The sequence below is a fragment of the Pseudophryne corroboree genome, unplaced genomic scaffold, assembly GCF_028390025.1.
Source record: "Pseudophryne corroboree isolate aPseCor3 unplaced genomic scaffold, aPseCor3.hap2 scaffold_967, whole genome shotgun sequence".
Lineage (NCBI taxonomy): Eukaryota > Metazoa > Chordata > Amphibia > Anura > Myobatrachidae > Pseudophryne > Pseudophryne corroboree.
In genome coordinates this window covers 192,742-204,711 of record NW_026970547.1, presented here as the reverse complement: position 1 = coordinate 204,711, position 11,970 = coordinate 192,742, and the positions used below count along the sequence as shown (strand labels likewise).

The 11,970-nt window shown below is 40.7% G+C and overlaps 1 non-coding gene across 1 annotated transcript; it reads right to left on the bottom strand.

Annotated features, from left to right (window-relative positions):
* Positions 1 to 10,803: 10,803 nt before the first annotated feature.
* Positions 10,804 to 10,877, bottom strand: TRNAN-AUU (transfer RNA asparagine (anticodon AUU)). Its single transcript has one exon. It is a non-coding gene; the product is annotated as a tRNA-Asn (tRNA).
* Between the last annotated feature and the right edge of the window lie 1,093 nt (positions 10,878 to 11,970).

Genomic DNA, 11,970 nt, shown 5'->3' with positions numbered 1-11,970 from the left:
CAATAAATTTGGGTCCCAGTCTAGCTGAGGATTGTCGAAGCCTGATGTTGCGAGTCGACAACCACACCCTATCTCCCACCTTAAAAGTGCAAGGACGTCGGAGCCTGTCAGAAAATTTCTTCTCTCGAAAGGCCGCTTTTCTGAGAGCAAGGTGCACCTTTTTCCAAATGGCTCTGAGATGGGAGGTTAAGGTAAGCGAGGAGACTGAGGAATGATGAAAAAAAGAATTAGCTCTGGGGTGAAAACCAAAAACTGAAAAGAATGGAGACTCTTTAGTGGAGGAATGACAAGAATTATTGTAAGCAAATTCAGCCAACGGAAGAAACTCGGACCAATCATTCTGGAGTTTGGCTGAATACAAGCGCAAATATTGTTTCAATGATTGGTTAACTCGTTCGGTTTGCCCGTTGGATTGTGGGTGGTAACCGGATGTTAACGACAATTTCATCTTCAATGAGGCACAAAAACATTTCCAGAATTGTGCGATGAATTGTGGACCCCGATCAGAAACAATATCAGTAGGCAACCCATGAAGCCTGAATACATGGCGGAGAAACAAAACTGCCAACCCTTGGGCAGAAGGCAATCGGGGAAGAGCAATAAAATGAGCCATTTTACTAAAACGGTCCACTACCACCCATATGACTCGGAATCCGGCTGAAAGGGGAAGGTCAACCACAAAATCCATGGAAATATGAGACCACGGCCTGAGAGGAACATTTAAGGGCATAAGTTGCCCGATGGGCAAGGAACGGGGAACCTTATGCTGTGCACAAACCTGACATGAATAAACAAATTCCTTGACGTCTTTAGAAAGACCAGGCCACCATACTGAGCGAGAGACTAACTCCAATGTCTTAGAGACTCCTGGATGCCCTGAAACTTTGTTATCATGGAATTCCGTTAAAACAGTAACTCTCAAAAACTCAGGGACGTAAAGACGACCAGCAGGAGTAATTCTAGGAGCTTGGTGTTGAAGCTGTTTTAACTGGGTAAATAAATCTTGTGTGAGGCCCGCCCAGATGACCGAAGATGGAAGTATGGGGGTAACAGGATTGTTATTGTGAACCGGAAGAAAGCTATGTGACAGGGCATCAGCCTTAGTATTCTTGGAACCAGGCCTGAAAGTGATTATAAATTTGAAACGCGTAAAAAATAATGCCCAACGTGCCTGCCGGGCATTAAGCCGCTTAGCTGATTCAATCTATTGCAGGTTCTTATGGTCAGTCAATACCGAAATAGTATGTTTTGCTCCCTCCAGCCAATGCCTCCACTCCTCGAAAGCCCATTTTACCGCCAGTAACTCCCGATTACCAACGTCATAGTTGGATTCAGCGGAGGAGAATTTCCTGGACATAAAGGCACAAGGATGTAACTCCAGAGACTCCGGATCCTTTTGAGAAAGGATAGCCCCCACTCCAACCTCCGAGGCATCAACCTCCACCACAAAGGGCAATTCCGGATTAGGATGTCTGAGGACTGGAGCCGAGACAAAGGCTTGTTTCAAGGCCCGGAAGGACAACTCAGCTTCACGCGACCAGTTGGTAGGATCCGCTCCTTTCTTTGTCAGAGCTACAATGGGAGCAACCAGGTCAGAAAAAGAATGAATGAACCTCCTATAATAATTCGCAAACCCTAAAAAACGCTTAATTGCTTTTAAATTGGTGGGTTGCGCCCAACTAAGGATGGCCTGGAGTTTCTTTGGTTCCATGGAAAATCCCTGAGGGGAAATTATGTACCCTAAAAAAGATACTTCCGTGACATGAAACTCACACTTCTCCAGCTTGGCATATAAATGATTCTCACATAACTTTTGAAGAACCAGACGCACCTGGGTAACATGTTGTTCCATTGATTTAGAAAAAATCAGGATGTCGTCTAAGTAAACGACCACGAATTTCCCTAGGAAGTCACGGAGCACATCGTTAATGAGGTCTTGAAAAACTGCCGGAGCATTGGACAGGCCGAACGGCATCACCAGGTATTCGTAGTGACCCGACTGAGTACTGAAGGCCGTTTTCCACTCATCTCCAGATTTAATTCGGATGAGGTTGTACGCTCCTCTAAGGTCAATTTTAGAAAAAATCACAGCAGAACGTAACTGATCAAAGAGTACAGAAATCAACGGCAAAGGATAGGTGTTTTTAACTGAGATCTTATTCAGGGCTCTAAAATCAATGCAAGGTCTAAGCGAGCCATCCTTTTTCTCCACAAAGAAGAAGCCTGCACTTAAAGGAGATTTTGATGGTCTAATAAATCCTTTCTCAAGGCTCTCCTTTACATAATCATTCATAGCCGCAGTTTCTGGCCCGGATAATGCATATAATCTTCCCTTTGGCAATGCGGCACCAGGAATTAACTCAATAGCACAATCATAAGGCCGATGGGGAGGCAGAATGTCCGCATTGCCTTTGGAGAAAACATCAGCAAACTCCTGGTATTCCACCGGAATGAGTTTTGGAATGATAGCTGCTACTCTGACTGGAAACGTGATACATTCCTTATCACAAAAAGTACCCCAATGTGAAATCTCCCCCGACCGCCAATCAATGGTGGGATTATGAAAGGCCAGCCAAGGGTGACCCAGAACAACTGGAACTGCTGGGCAATGTGTAAGAAAGAACTCGATTTTCTCGGAATGTAGAGCTCCTACTGTAAGTAGTACAGGGGGTGTACGGAGAGAAATAATCCCATTAGACAGCGGACTCCCATCTAAGCCATGCATGGTGACACACCTACCCAAAGGTAACTGAGGAATGCCTAAGGCCTTAGCCCAAGTTAAATCCATAAAGTTTCCTGCAGCTCCACTGTCAACAAAAGCCGACACCAAAGAACTGAGGCTGCCAAAGGAAACTTTAACTGGGACTAAAAGGGAGTTATTCGAGGAGATAAGCTGCAGACCTAGGTGAACCCCCTCACAATTCACCTGGTCAAAGCGTTTCCCGACTTGTTCGGACAATTACGAGCAAAATGTCCCTTACCCCCACAGTACAGACAAAGACCAGAATTTTGCCTTCTGGCTCTTTCTTCAGGAGACAGCCGGGAGAGACCCATCTGCATGGTCTCCTCTACGTCTTCAGGAATGGAATATACACACGGACTTGACCTTACAGGTGCTCCTTTTTCAGCCCTCCGCTCTCTGAGACGACGATCAATCTTAATAGAAAGCTCCATGAGTTTATCGAGAGTCTCAGGAGCGGGGTACTGAAGGAGACTGTCTTTTATAGACTCTGATAAGCCGAGGCGAAACTGACTGCGCAGGGCTGGGTCATTCCAGCCACAGTCGTTCGACCAACGGCGAAACTCCGTACAATAAACCTCTGCAGGATTTCTACCCTGTCTGAGAGCGCGCAACTGACTTTCAGCGGACGCCTCTCTATCAGGGTCATCATACAAGAGCCCTAAAGACTCAAAAAAAGCGTCAATTGACAACAATGCCGGATCCTCTGCTCTTAAACCAAATGCCCAGGTCTGAGGATCCCCCTGGAGCAAAGAAATAATAAACCCGACCCGCTGAGATTCAGTACCCGAGGAAGTCGGTCTTAAACGAAAATAAAGTTTACAGGATTCTTTAAAATTAAAAAAACTCTTTTCTATCACCAGAAAAACGGTCAGGCAAATGCATCTTTGGTTCATGGACTACCCTTGGGGAAGCTCGCAAAAGATCTTCCTGCGACTTCACCCGAAGAGAAAGATCCTGAACCATCTGAGTAAGTTCTTGAATCTGGCTGACTAAGAGCTGACCAGGATTTGGCCCTAAACCTGTTGGATTCATGAGGCCGATAAACTCTCACAAAACTGAATGAGAAAAAATTAAACCCCGTTTAATTTTAAGTTTTGGTATGGCCGGTAATAATGTTATGATTCCAGCACTCTGGTCAGAGAAGATCTTATGGCAAGGACTGGAGCACTGGAACGGAATGCTGGGGAAGGGAGCAGGACAGGAAAATAACCCCTTGCGCCCTAACTCTGTTGTCTCACCCGTGTTGTCAGAAATCCCCTGCGAGACTATGGTTTCTTGAGCCCTTGGCAGCCGCGTTTGAAGGGCGGATTATGTCTGCCCAACTTCGATGCCCCCCGGTCTTAATGAGAGACAAAGGGAAACCTGAGACAGGGTGATAACAAGAGGCCCTCTAACTAAACAACCAGGCCAGGGGCTAAGCAAACTCAAAACTATAATATGTGCGGAGAAACCGCCAGGAAAAAGGACAACCAAAATATCCACTTGTCCAATTCTCCTACCCGGCACCGCCAAGTACCAGAGAGGACTTGTGGAAGCGGAACCCTCCGCAAATGCTCCAAACACAAAATATAAAAGGTAAAGCGGCTGAGCCGCAACACACGGCAGAGCCGCAACTCACGAACACCACTGGATATAAAACGGTGATCAGTCAGGACTCCAGGGAACCAAACGACCTCTTGGGATGAGATGACAACTCCCGAATACCGGACTTCTGCGGACTGGAATGACCGGATACAGCAGGACTGGAAACAGACTCTCAGCAAACAAAGGCAGCATGCAGGAAGCTATTACCGGCGTCTGTGAGAAGCCCTGGGAGTGTATTTAACAAGGAGTCCTCCAATCAGCTGCTAAAGGCTGATTAGAATAAATGCCGTGCAGCTGCCTTGCTGCACGGCCAGAGATCAGGTGAATATCTTAATTTCCTAAAGCCTAGCAACGGGGAACGCGGTCCGCCAGTGGCGTCCCCGTTGCTAGGGTCCGTGCGGCTCAGCGCGCCCGGCGTCTAGCGTTGCTAGGGAGCCGGCGGCTGTACGTGCACGGCGTCTCTAGTTGCTAGGCGCCGGGCCGCGCAGACCATCAAGCGGACCCTGGCGCCTAACAGTATGACTCCCAAAAACAACAACCGCGTCATTGGGACCAACTGCGATTTTGGCAAGTTTAGGAGCCAACCATGTTGTTGAAGAACTGTCAGGGAGAGTGCAATGTTTTGCACCAACTGGTCCCTGGATCTCGCCTTTATCAGGAGATCATCCAAGTACGGGATAATTGTGACTCCTTGCTTGCGAAGGAGAACCATAATTTCCGCCATCACCCTGGTGAAAATCCTCGGAGCCGTGGACAGACCAAACGGCAATGTCTGAAATTGGTAATGACAATCCTGAATTGCAAACCTTAGGTAGCTTGAGGCAGTGGCTAAATGGGAACATGTAAGTAGGCATCCTTTATGTCTACCAAAACCATGAAATCTCCGTCCTCCGGACTGGAGATCACTGCCCTGAGAAATTCCATCTTGAAATTGAATTTCTTTAGGAAGAAATTGAGGGATTTCAGATTTAAGATTGGTCTGACTGAGCCGTCCGGCTTCGGGACCACGAAGAGGCTTGAATAAAAACCTTCTCCCTGCTGAATAAGGCCAATTTGAACAATCGGTGAGGGGGAACGTCTTGAAACCCCAGTTTGTACCCTTGTGACACTATTTGTAAAACCCACGAGTCCAGGTCCGAATGAATCCAGAACTGACTGAAGAGTTTTAGACGTGCCCCCACTGGTGTGGGCTCCTGCAAGAAAGCCCCAGTGTCATGCAGTGGATTTGGCAGAAGCAGAGGACAATCTCTGGTCCTGCGATCTTGAAGAGGCTACAGACCTCTTCCTTTTCCTTCCTCTACCTGCAAAGAAAGGGGAATCTAAACTTCTTGCATATCTATTGGGCCAAAATGACTGCGGTAGATAATGATGCGTCTTCATCCGTTGACAGGGAACATAGGGCAAGAAGGTTGACTTACCATTGAAATGAGGATGCATCTTGCTGCCTTTCCAATGAAGAAAGTTTAATTTAGTAATAGGTGAAAAACCATCCTTACAAAGGTGTTAATCAGAGACTTGGCTTTGTGGACACTTTTCAGAGAACAAATTTGTTAGCATAAAAATAAAGCCAGAAAATGAAGAGCTGTTTAATCACTCAATTGGATTTTTCTGCCAGCATATTTTTTTTCTCTGCAACCCACTGCTAAATTGTGCTTCCTAGCTGTTTTTTATAAAATCACTGAATCAAATCTAACTCTGATTACATCAGAGAAGGCCAGGTACCCTACACCATAACAGGGAGTTTGAAATTTTGACTTGTCTACTTAAAGTTCACCAAAATCTGATAACAAGGTCAATTAGGTCCCTGGGTGGGATTGAACCACCAACCTTATAGTTAATAGCCGTACATACTAACTGATTGCGCCACAGAGACACTTTGCGAAAGTCCATACTGACAAAGGCTAATAAGCATTCATCTAAAACGTTTCCTAGAAAAACTTTAAAAAGTCAATAATCTGGAGAGTTTTTGTAAGATGTTTCTTCCATCAACCAACGAAGAAACACATTGGTACTTTCCCATGATGAGTGAGTGCTTCAGGATCTCTTGCACTTACATGTGCAGCAGAGTACTGCAATGGAAGCATGCTGGGCCCATAACCCAGAGGTAGGCAGATTGAAACTATCCTCTGCTATATGCATTTTTTTTTGTTAATTAAAGTAATCCAAAACTGGGATTGATATTTTGTCTCTTTCATTTTTACTTAAAGTACAATAACTTTTACCATTTTAATTTGTTTTAATAGTATATTGACAGTATTGTTTTCTTTCAAAAATCCACTTCATTTTCTTTACCCTATTATTAAAATGGTAATTGACAAAAACAAACTACATTGTCACCAGAAGAGCAATACAAAATGTACAAGTGATATATTAAAATCATCTTTCCAGCTTGAATTTCAATGATGCATTGGGTCAACAATTTTGTGAGAAACATCTTCACCCTTAAATAAAGATTTTCTTAATTCCTTACCTGTGTGCTAATTAGATATCACCTTGTTTTCACATTAAACAGACTTCCACATGAGAAAGCAGCAAGGATGCAGTGGCGTTAATGTTTCCTGGTGTCAACCTGTATTATTTCAGTAGACATTGAAATGAGGATACATCTTGCTGCCTTTCCAATGAAGCAAGTTTAATTTAGTAATAGGTGAAAAACCATCCCTACAAAGGTGTTAATCAGAGACTTGGCTTTGTGGACACTTTTCAGAGAACAAATTTGTTAGCATAAAAATAAAGCCAGAAAATGAAGAGCTGTTTAATCACGCAATTTGATTTTTTTGCCAGCATATTTCTTTTTCTCTGCATCCCACTGCTAAATTGTGCTTCCTAGATGTTTTTATAAAATCACTGAATCAAATCTAACTCTGATTACATCAGAGAAGGCCAGGTACCCTACACCATAACAGGGGGTATGAAATTTGACTTGTCTACTTAAAGATCACCAAAATCTGAAAACAAGGTCAAGTACGTCCCTGGGTGGAATTGAACCACCAACCTTTTGATTAATAGCCGTACACACTAACTGATTGCGCCACAGAGACACTTTGCAAAAGTCCATACTGACAAATGCTAATAAGCATTCATCTAAAACGTTTCCTAGAAAAACTTAAAAAAGTCAATAATCTGGAGAGTTTTTGTAAGATGTTTCTTCTATCAACCAATGAAGAAACACATTGGTACTTTCCCATGATGAGTGAGTGCTTCAGGATCTCTTGCACTTACATGTGCAGCAGAGTACAGCAATGGAAGCATGCTGGGCCCATAACCCAGAGGTAGGCAGATTGAAACTATCCTCTGCTATATGCATTTTTTTGTTTGTTAATTAAAGTAATCCAAAACTGGGATTGATATTTTGGCTCTTTTATTTTTACTTAAAGTACAATAACTTTTACCATTTTAATTTGTTTTAATAGTATATTGACAGTATTGTTTTCTTTCAAAAATCCACTTAATTTTCTTTACCCTATTATTAAAATGGTAATTGACAAAAACAAACTACATTGTCACCAGAAGAGCAATACAAAATGTACAAGTGATATATTAAAATCATCTTTCCAGCTTGAATTTCAATGATGCATTGGGGCAACGATTTTGTGAGAAACATCTTCACCCTTAAATAAAGATTTTCTTAATTCCTTACCTGTGTGCTAATTAGATATCACCTTGTTTTCACATTAAACAGACTTCCACATGAGAAAGCAGCAAGGATGCAGTGGCGTTAATGTTTCCTGGTGTCAACCTGTATTATTTCAGTAGACATTGAAATGAGGATGCATCTTGCTGCCTTTCCAATGAAGCAAGTTTAATTTAGTAATAGGTGAAAAACCATCCTTACAAAGGTGTTAATCAGAGACTTGGCTTTGTGGACACTTTTCAGAGAACAAATTTGTTAGCATAAAAATAAAGCCAGAAAATAAAGAGCTGTTTAATCACTCAATTGGATTTTTCTGCCAGCATATTTTTTTTCTCTGCAAACCACTGCTAAATTGTGCTTCCTAGCTGTTTTTATAAAATCACTGAATCAAATCTAACTCTGATTACATCAGAGAAGGCCAGGTACCCTACACCATAACAGGGGGTTTGAAATTTTGACTTGTCTACTTAGAAATCACCAAAATCTGATAACAAGGTCAATTAGGTCCCTGGGTGGGATTGAACCACCAACCTTTTGGTTAATAGCCGTACATACTAACTGATTGCGCCACAGAGACACTTTGCAAAAGTACATACTGACAAAGGCTAATAAGCATTCATCTAAAACGTTTCCTAGAAAAACTTTAAAAAGTCAATAATCTGGAGAGTTTTTGTAAGATGTTTCTTCCATCAACCAACGAAGAAACACATTGGTACTTTCCCATGATGAGTGAGTGCTTCAGGATCTCTTGCACTTACATGTGCAGCAGAGTACAGCAATGGAAGCATGCTGGGCCCATAACCCAGAGGTAGGCAGATTGAAACTATCTTCTGCTATATGCATTTTTTTTTGTTAATTAAAGTAATCCAAAACTGGGATTGATATTTTGGCTCTTTTATTTTTACTTAAAGTACAACAACTTTTACCATTTTAATTTGTTTTAATAGTATATTGACAGTATTGTTTTCTTTCAAAAATCCACTTCATTTTCTTTACCCTATTATTAAAATGGTAATTGACAAAAACAAACTACATTGTCACCAGAAGAGCAATACAAAATGTACAAGTGATATATTAAAATCATCTTTCCAGCTTGAATTTCAATGATGCATTGGGGCAACGATTTTGTGAGAAACATCTTCACCCTTAAATAAAGATTTTCTTAATTCCTTACCTGTGTGCTAATTAGATATCACCTTGTTTTCATATTAAACAGACTTCCACATGAGAAAGCAGCAAGGATGCAGTGGCGTTAATGTTTCCTGGTGTCAACTTGTATTATTTCAGTAGACATTGAAATGAGGATGCATCTTGCTGCCTTTCCAATGAAGCAAGTTTAATTTAGTAATAGGTGAAAAACCATCCTTACAAAGGTGTTAATCAGAGACTTGGCTTTGTGGACACTTTTCAGAGAACAAATTTGTTAGCATAAAAATAAAGCCAGAAAATGAAGAGCTGTTTAATCACTCAATTGGATTTTTCTGCCAGCATATTTTTTTTCTCTGCAACCCACTGCTAAATTGTGCTTCCTAGCTGTTTTTATAAAATCACTGAATCAAATCTAACTCTGATTACATCAGAGAAGGCCAGGTACCCTACACCGTAACAGGGGGTTTGAAATTTTGACTTGTCTACTTAAAGATCACCAAAATCTGATAACAAGGGAAATTAGGTCCCTGGGTGGGATTGAACCACCAACCTTATGGTTAATAGCCGTACATACTAACTGATTGCGCCACAGAGACATTTTGCAAAAGTCCATACTGACAAAGGCTAATAAGCATTCATCTAAAACGTTTCCTAGAAAAACTTTAAAAAGTCAATAATCTGGAGAGTTTTTGTAAGATGTTTCTTCCATCAACCAACGAAGAAACACATTGGTACTTTCCCATGATGAGTGAGTGCTTCAGGATCTCTTGCACTTACATGTGCAGCAGAGTACTGCAATGGAAGCATGATGGGCCCATAACCCAGAGGTAGGCAGATTGAAACTATCCTCTGCTATATGCATTTTTTTTTGTTAATTAAAGTAATCCAAAACTGGGATTGATATTTTGTCTCTTTTATTTTTACTTAAAGTACAATAACTTTTACCATTTTAATTTGTTTTAATAGTATATTGACAGTATTGTTTTCTTTCAAAAATCCACTTCATTTTCTTTACCCTATTATTAAAATGGTAATTGACAAAAACAAACTACATTGTCACCAGAAGAGCAATACAAAATGTACAAGTGATATATTAAAATCATCTTTCCAGCTTGAATTTCAATGATGCATTGGGTCAACAAATTTGTGAGAAACATCTTCACCCTTAAATAAAGATTTTCTTAATTCCTTACCTGTGTGCTAATTAGATATCACCTTGTTTTCACATTAAACAGACTTCCACATGAGAAAGCAGCAAGGAAGCAGTGGCGTTAATGTTTCCTGGTGTCAACTTGTATTATTTCAGTAGACATTGAAATGAGGATGCATCTTGCTGCCTTTCCAATGAAGCAAGTTTAATTTAGTAATAGGTGAAAAACCATCCTTACAAAGGTGTTAATCAGAGACTTGGCTTTGTGGACACTTTTCAGAGAACAAATTTGTTAGCATAAAAATAAAGCCAGAAAATGAAGAGCTGTTTAATCACTCGATTGGATTTTTCTGCCAGCATATTTTTTTTCTCTGCAACCCACTGCTAAATTGTGCTTCCTAGCTGTTTTTTTTATAAAATCACTGAATCAAATCTAACTCTGATTACATCAGAGAAGGCCATGTACCCTACACCATAAGAGGGGGTTTGAAATTTTGACTTGTCTACTTAAATATCACCAAAATCTGATCACAAGTTTAATTAGGTCCCTGGGTGGGATTGAACCACCAACCTTTCGGTTAATAGCCGAACACACTAACCGATTGCGCCACAGAGACACTTTGCAAAAAGTGCCTACTGACAAAGGCTAATAAGCATACATCTAGAACGTTTCCTAGAAAAACATTAAAAAATCAATAATCTGGAGAGTTTTTGTAAGATGTTTCTTCCATCAACTAACGAATAAACACATTGGTACTTTCCCATGATGAGTGAGTGCTTCAGGATCTCTTGCACTTACATGTGCAGCAGAGTACTGCAATGGAAGCATGCTGGACCCATAACCCAGAGGTAGGCAGATTGAAACTATCCTTTGCTATATGCATTTTTTTTGTTAATTTAAGTAATCAAAACTGGGATTGATATTTTTGCTCTTTTATTTTTACTTAAAGTACAATAACTTTTACCATTTTAATTTGTTTTAATAGTATATTGACAGTATAGTTTTCTTTCAAAAATCCACTTAATTTTCTTTACCCTGTTATTAAAATGGTAATTGACAAAAAAAACTACATTGTCACCAGAAGAGCAATACAAAATGTACAAGTGATATATTAAAATCATCTTTCCAGCTTGAATTTCAATGATGCATTGGGGCAACAATTTTGTGAGAAACATCTTCACCCTTAAATAAAGATTTTCGTAATTCCTTACCTGTGTGCTAATTAGATATCACCTTGTTTTCACATTAAACAGACTTCCACATGAGAAAGCAGCAAGGATGCAGTGGCGTTAATGTTTCCTGGTGTCAACCTGTATTATTTCAGTAGACATTGAAATGAGGATGCATCTTGCTGCCTTTCCAATGAAGCAAGTTTAATTTAGTAATAGGTGAAAAACCATCCCTACAAAGGTGTTAATCAGAGACTTGGCTTTGTGGACACTTTTCAGAGAACAAATTTGTTAGCATAAAAATAAAGCAAGAAAATTAAGAGCTGTTTAATCACTCAATTGGATTTTTATGCCAGCATATTTTTTTTCTCTGCAAACCACTGCTAAATTGTGCTTCCTAGCTGTTTTTATAAAATCACTGAATCAAATCTAACTCTGATTACATCAGAGAAGGCCAGGTACCCTACACAATAAGAGGGGGTTTGAAATTTTGACTTGTCTACTTAAATATCACCAAAATCTGATAACAAGGTCAATTAC